This window comes from Lissotriton helveticus, chromosome 3_1 (assembly GCF_964261635.1).
Source record: "Lissotriton helveticus chromosome 3_1, aLisHel1.1, whole genome shotgun sequence".
NCBI lineage: Eukaryota > Metazoa > Chordata > Amphibia > Caudata > Salamandridae > Lissotriton > Lissotriton helveticus.
In genome coordinates, this window is record NC_136061.1 from 424,206,291 (window position 1) to 424,214,143 (window position 7,853).

General features: G+C 47.0%; 1 protein-coding gene across 6 annotated transcripts in view; it reads right to left on the reverse strand.

Moving 5' to 3' along the window:
* The window catches only part of RAPH1 (Ras association (RalGDS/AF-6) and pleckstrin homology domains 1), a 342,732-nt gene extending 336,152 nt beyond the window's left edge, over positions 1–6,580 (reverse strand). For 5 of the 6 annotated variants that reach the window (XM_078680285.1, XM_078680284.1, XM_078680282.1 and 2 more), the window contains exon 1: positions 6,199–6,474. The gene's annotated coding sequence lies outside the window, so the exon portion shown is untranslated. Of the gene's footprint in view, positions 1–6,198 lie in introns of all 6 variants that reach the window. The other variant, XM_078680286.1, reaches the window with a different exon arrangement.
* Between the last annotated feature and the right edge of the window lie 1,273 nt (positions 6,581–7,853).

A 7,853-nucleotide genomic window follows, 5' to 3' on the forward strand; every position in this document is an offset into this window, starting at 1 on the left:
AGAAAAGCCTTTTCACAAAAAGGCCAGGCTAGGAGGCATCCATGAAACACCAGAGCACCTGATATCACCAAGACCCTCTGGATCACCATAAGTAAGTAATTACGGCATGTCTCTTCTGCAAAGTCCCTAGAGAGCACAACCTTTCAATTAGGATTGGATCCTACGTTTTCACAATGAGTGATCCCATCTTAACCAGCCTCACAAATCAGCTTCTACTATGCCCATCATTGTAATCATACCTGTACTTTGTACACAGCGTGCATCTTCCCTCTGGCATTACATTTACACACCTACCGAGGGCACACTTCAAGCTTTAATTCTGTGCTTAATGCACAACGCCAAGAACATCTCTCTTTAAGTAGTACAGTAGGCAATGCCTTGTTAAACATGCAGTACAGCTAGCTGTGGGGGCCACGTTCCCAGAAGGAGAGTGTTGCTATGGTAAAACATTAAATGTTCAATAGCCTAATATCTACAGACTTCTTAAAAAAATCAATGGCATCTTTGCTATTGTCTACAAGTGAAAGTCTAGGGACTCAAGTTGGTCATGAGCAGCACAAACCATAAACAAGCCGATTAGAGTAATGAAGCCTTTCCAATTCTTTATATTACACGAACACTGCACGGTCCTCAACCTGCTCCTCCCACTGTGCAAGATACTTACACTAATCAGAGGAAGCTTCTTCAAGGGTGCCCCATATTCAAACAGCGGGATCAGCCATGATGCCAGAATATGGTCTACAGATCTTCAAATGAGAGGTGGCCAGGCTATTGCGGACCCTTTTTTGTTGTGTCCTTTACATGGAACGTGTTAGTTACAAATTATGTTCCTCCGAAATGAAGCTAAAAAATGATGCTGTTGCACTCTATTAAAAATCACACGAAAAAAGAAAGGGGTAGACCCCCCACAGCCAAACCTCTACTGGACAATATCTAGCCTAATCTGCATAGTTAAGATTCTAGAGACGATAGTCAACAATAAATTCCTTTTCACCTAGTTATACTGCATGTTTCAACATTTTTTGGCTGATTTCACCATCACAGAGGAACCGAAGTCACCCCCCAAAAACTGTTGTGGGGAATTACTTGTGTCCAGGATCCCCCCACCTAAAAAATTCCCCCTGCCAAAAGTTTTGCTTAGGCTCCGATAAGAATCAGGTCTATGTATTCCGTCACCTACATGCTTGCGCTGGGGTAGGAATTCTGAGCAGGGTGGTATTTACTGCATCTAGTTATAACGGGTTACATTATATATCTAAGCCTTTGTTAAATTTCGGCAGGTCAAAAATGATAAATTTAGCAGGGGGAAAAGTGTACAGTATTTACCGTACCATACAAATTTTGGTGTCGTAAGCATCAAAGACCAAATGTTATTCAGAGAAACACGCAATAAATGTTGTTAATCCTACCAATAAATAAGGTAGCCCATAGTTTTGTTCTTTATCTGATCCATTAAAAGGTACCTGGATTCCAACTCGGAATCAGGGCAGGCAGAGGAGCCTGGTGGTTTTATCAGGTCTTTTTAAGACTGCTACCAGCACAGTTTTGCTCACCTGCTTACCCATTCACCTCCAATCAGGGGCACAACTGTGGACTGATTTGCATTCGTCTTCAGGAGAAGGTACACAAGCTCACACTTGGAACCTTCCTCTCCAAAAGGGCCTCTCTGACCTTTGGTTGTCACAAGAATCAGAACTTTCCTCAAATCACTTACGTAGACAAGGCCTCTATTGATCAAAGGACACTAGAGTTCACATGAATGACTATTATACTTTGCAACATCTGAAGCAAGACAGCTTTTGTAATTTACTACTAAACTCAATAACAAACCCACCAAAATATGCACTGCCCCATTGTCTGCAAGACAAACTTTTTGCTTGCGGAGCCCACTAACTGCTAACACCCCACCACAAGATCTCCTTTAGATGCTGACATTATTTCCCATCCAAACCTCTCCGAAAATACAGAACCCTGGGATAATGGTTGGATTCAAACTGAACTTCACCCCCAAGACAACAGTGTGGTCAGGAATCTCTTCGGATATCTATTCTGAATACAGAGAACTGTTGAACCGTCCACACTCTATCACACTTGCCCTTGAGGTGGCAAGATCCAGACTGGACTACTGTTAGGCCATCGATACTGGGATAACAGTTAAATCAACTTACAGATTAGACAGGGCTCTGGACCATTCTACGCATCTCCTCCTTAGTCACTCAAGTGGTAAAGGTCCTAATCTAGTAACAAATAGTTTAAAACCTAATGCATCTATAGGCACTCCCTCTGCTGCCACTCAAGACTACAGGAAATCTGTGTGGGTTAAATCTGTGTGGATTTCAGAGAAGGATTCAAAAGGTACCAGTCCTGATATTATTTGGTCAGGTAACAAGGACCTCATGCCATCTCCTTCGGCCGAGAGATCACGTATCTCGGTGCTCTCTTTCCCAAGCTTAAGTGTTTTGGAACGGCTGTCAGGCTTTATTGTGCACCATACAATTGCAAAGATACAATTAAAGATATGCATGCACAGTCTGCAGATTCCGAGTGCACCAGAAGGAAGCGTGAGTAACTGTATTAAGTCGGAAGCTGTAAATGAAACTTCATGCAGCAAGATAACATATCTGTGATCTAGATCAAATCATTTTATCGCTGCAGGCACTCCTCTGTGCGTCCTAGTGACTCAAGCAGTCAACAGTGAAGAACAAGCACACTTGTAGCACACTAGAAGAAAAAAAAGGTGAAGTGACTGCACCAGTCCAAGAAAGAAATGTGCATGCTGTTGGCTGTGACCAGCAAAGGAGCTACAAGGTGTTATCATGCATGAGAGTTCAAGATGCTACAGTTGCATTGAAGTGGCATAGGGTATTGCTAACTTCTGAGATGGTACAACTTTCAAGACGGAAGGACTTATTCCTTTAGATGTGGTATGGCATGTCGGCTTTTCAGATGTGATCATAAAAAGGCGAGTATATTAGCTTGGGAGACCTTACAATATATCGGCTTTGGGGATGGTATAGCAAACTAATGCAACACTATAAACTCAGTGCTGCCTTTGGTAGTAGGGCCTGTGAACCCAGGCAGGAGAAAGCATTCCATATGAAAGACCGTGCCAACGTTTGCATTCAAGAAGGCATCCACACACGAACACAGACTACCAAACACACAAACACCCTTGTCCCCTTCCCACGCCATGCTGCGCGATCTTCTATTCAGAGTAAGCAACTCTCCCTGGCTTGTGTGCCAATGAAAGCCTTCCAGACCGGCAGTGTACTTGTGTCAATTGTCAGGCAGACCAAGACATCCTCAGAATACTAACTCCGTAGAGGGAAAGGAGCTGGACAGCATGTTGTAGGACATTTCTTTGGAAACAAATCTGAATGCTAAACTCTTTGCCAAAGCTTATTTCAAAGCAAAACCTAACCACTGAGAGGAGAAAAGCAAACCATGACAGATCTACCCGGCAGTAGGACAGAAACAATGGTCAGCAGCACCCTAAAATCCTCTCTGGGTGTCCACCAAACAGCGTGCATCCCCACCTTGTTTGGCCCAGCGACCACCACCACTTCCAATCAATCCCGAGCAGCCACATCCTATGATCTATGCTGATCTGTCACTCTCAACCAGTGATTAGTTCATACAGGTAGTTTAAGAGATGGGCCCTGGCAAGCAGTTTTGGGAACTAGGACTCCTCTGTCAAGTTCGGAATTCCCATCAAAAGATACAGAAAGGAATAAAGGAGGGGAAACCGTGACAAAAGGTAGAAAGCAGGGATGAAGAGACAAGGAGGCAGCCAAGAGAGAGCTGGAAGAAAAAGGCATGAAGTGGAGCCACGACAAGGGAGCCTCAATATTCGACAGAAGCAGGTTTCTTAGGAAAACCTTGTGCAGGCGCATTTTTTTTTTACACATTAAGCACTGCACCCATATATGTGTGGATAAAAAAGAACCACTTCAAGGTCCCACATACATGCTCTTACTTTAGCGTGTCAATGAACAGAGTAAATCAATGTGATTTAGTAATAATAATAATAATGGGCAAAGCATATTCAGCTCAACAGTCATATGACATCTTAACATTTGATTTTCCAAACATGAGGGTGCAAGAGTACCCCAAGCCCCACGTCTATGCGTAAATATCCCGTGGCAGTATTTTTGCAAAAACTGGTGACCATAATCGGCAGGTCTTAGGGTGCACGCAAATTACAAACTTGGGCCCAAGACATTAAGGCTCTAATAGCGGCTTTCCCACTTGACCAAGTGAGTGATCCTGCGCAAAACACATACTTCCCCGATCAGTCACAATTGGGAGAAATTATAAATAGACAACATTTCATTCTACGTTGATATTTTATACACAGCAACCTTTTTCACAGATGGAAAAGGTGAAAGACGTTCGTGTTTCATTGGGTATTTAAAAGGAGGTGCGGGCTGTGTCTGAATCCTTTCTTTTCCCCACAGGCTTGGGTCGACCCCCGGTTGTTTCCTGCAGGATGCAGCCGGAACCGAAGCAGCATCTTAGGGAAGAATCCTCTACTTCATGCTGCAGAATCGGCCCTTCGCCCTAGAGCCGTGCAAGTGGGAAGGCTTCCATTCACAATCATATTTAAAACGTAGGGTTTTGAATTGTATTTGGAAACAGCTGCAAGTAGGTTTAAATCTGCATTGCATTTAACAGACTAGGACGCATTTTGGCCATATAACCATTGCATTTGCCTTAATTGATCAGAGACTACTCCTTTGTAAGCATGGCACAAACATACTTACCACGCAGCCCCTCCCCAAGAACAAAAAATACAAGACACCAAAGAAAAAAAAATATCCTGATTCAGCAAATACAGCTTGCACGAAACGATGCCTCCTGCCCCTAGGAACAATAAATGAAAGTGCAACACCGGCTCGTAGAGAAAAGGCACGCAAGTGTGTTATGTGTGTGGGGAGGTTCACGCACAACCCTTGTCAAGGTTTGTTGCCGCCCGACCAGTGGTCGACTCATACCGCCCAGACTATCAATGTTACAAATATAAATAGAAGCGGGTATATAGCCGGCCTCCTTGTGTCTCCAGACGGATGGAGAGAGGAGAGCGGAATAGAAGAGAGTAGCGCGAGCAGCAGTCACGGGGTGGGGGCTGTGGAGCAATCGGGGAGTTGGACCAAGATGGGAAGGGACAGAATGAATGAAACTGGGGACACTGTCAGAGACTAGGGGCCGTGAAGGAATGAATCGAGGATGCAGAAGGGATGGGGCGGAAGGGAGAGACGGATGTGGCAGACGAGGGGCGAAGGGGAGGTTGACAGGGTGGAGCAAATGGTGGCGGTGGGATGGGCCAGACAGGGGGGAGGGATGGGACTGACAGGAGGGAGAAGTGGACAGCTATGAGTGAGTTTTGGGGCAGTAAGAGGGCAAGGAATTGAGCAGCAGAGGTACTAGGGTAGTAAGGGTTTGCAGAATGGGGCAGTAACTGGACATTATGGAACAGAAATGAGTGACACAATCGGGTAGAGATGGGTGGGACACCGGGCCATAGCACAGCGAGGGGGGCAGTGGACAGGGGGCAGTGGACAGGGAGAGGGGGACAGGGAGAGGAGGGCAGTGGACAGGGAGAGGGGGGCAGTGGAGAGGGAGAGGGGGGCAGTGGAGAGGGAGAGGGGGGCAGTGGAGAGGGAGAGGGGGGCAGTGGGCAGGGAGAGGGCGGCAGTGGGCAGGGAGAGGGCGGCAGGGAGAGGGGGCAGTGGCCTGGGAGGGCGGTGCTGAGCAGACAGGCATGGAGGCAGCGGCTAGAATGGGAGGATGAGACAGTCAGGATTAGACTGTCAGAGAGGGGAGGATGGGCTGTCAGGCAGGGGGTCGGGGTGAGTGTAGATATAGCAGGCAGGAGGGATGAAGTAATCTGGTTAAGGGCACTGCCAGGAGACATGGGGAGCTCAGGGTCAAGGAAGCAAGGGATGGCGATGAAGGTGGTGCAGTTATCGAGGATGCACACAGAGAAGAGAGGGTAGAACTGTGATGTGCCTGTGGGTGCAATGCCAGGGGTGGGGTGCAGGTAAGTGGGTGGGGTGCCAGAGGAGGTAAGAGTGTGGGAGGGGTACAGACTTGGGGGGCAGTCAGGGACATAATGAAAGGGAGGGGCGGTGCGGGAGAACGGGCGGGGCTGCAGTGATTATCAGAAGGCAGTGACATGAGAGGTGTATCTGCACTTACCTTGCTCGGTTTCTGCTCGCGGCACGGGGAGCAGCGCCCTTCTCTGCCGCGGGCTCCGGCCTGCACTCCCCTCTGCTCTCTGAATGAATGGAGGGCTACAGCCCCACTGCCAGATACATCCGCCGCTGCCCGGTGCGGGTCAAGCCTCTGTCTCTCTCCCTGTCCGTCGCCTCCTCCACTGCCAGCGGTCTCTCAATGTCTCGGGCAGCGGGAGCTGTGAGTCACACCGGGCCTCTCCCTCCTCCTGGTCGTCTATCCCTCCCTCCGCCGCGGCCTGGGCTCCCTCACATCCGGCGGCTCTCCCCTAGCCCACCGCCGCCCTCTCCCTGAAGCGAGACTGTGGCCAATCCTACCGCGGGGAGGCGAGGCCTAGTGCGGGCTCGCGACCGCCCCCTCGCCACCGCACTCCACGCCCAGCCCTCCCTCCTCCCGACCACATGCAGTCCCAGCCGTGCATACACCATGCCAGCCAGCATTTGCGTGGCTTTCCAGCGTCTGACACCCAGTGGCAGAGATACACGTTATTTTTATTTTTTTTATTTTACGTTCTGACACACTCAAGATTTTAAAACCTAGAACTGTCTATTTACATTATGTAATAAGCTCCTTTCTTATAAATATCATATGCATGCCAAAAGCGTTCAATTAAAATAGAAAAGCAATCTTTTTTATTACACAAAATGCCCATGCCCTTTTTATTTGGTAGAATTTTTTTTTGCAACACGCTATTCGGACACAAAATAAACAGAACAGTTCTACAATTCTAATTTCCACTTTCAACGCTATCGCCTTCTTTATTTGCACGTGCATTTTTAAGGTGTTGCATTGTATGTATTTTAGTCGGTACATTCGATTGAAATACATTGCCTCCCCTAAACTTCGGAATGTTGGAAGTAGATATGCAAAATGTAGGTATTTTTTTTAAACCATCTTTTTATTGTTGAAATCAAGCAGTACAACAACAGGACAATACCATATTTTGCATTCTTCATCATTACAGTCTTATACAGCGAGGCCCATTTTAATTTTAACATGTACCTTATAATATTGAGCAGCATCTTTTTCCTTTTTGCTAGCTCTCTCCTCTATTGGAGGGGCCGAGACCAGGCGGGCTGTCTCTTCCAGGGTTGGTGTGCAGGGGTACCCTCTTTGCTTATTCCACTTATCCCAGATTTTACCCCATTTCTTGGGACAGTCCCTGCGAACATACACTGCTTTCTCGGCCACCATACACCAATCTATGTCTCGTGACCATTCCCTTTGAGTTGGCAGTTCACCCGAACCCCATTTACGAAAAATGTTCCACTTCATTACCATCAGCCCTAGAGTGACCCAAGTCCGCTCTGCCTGCCCCAGGTCTGAGTCTCCCCATGCATTCAAAATACAACACTTCAGGGCCAGGGTTAATTCCATTCCTACAACTCTTGTCATACAAGCAATTACAACTTCCCAGTATTGTTTGATTCTTTGGCACTCCCACAGGATATGAAACAAGCATTGGCATAGCCAATAGGTCTCGCTTTTGGGACCTTATAAGTATTTAGTCATTCAGCATAATATCCTTGGTGCAACAATATCAACCGTTGCATGGCTAAACACTTATAAGGTCCCAAAGGCAAGACCTATTGGCTATGCCAATGCTTGTTTCTTTTTAT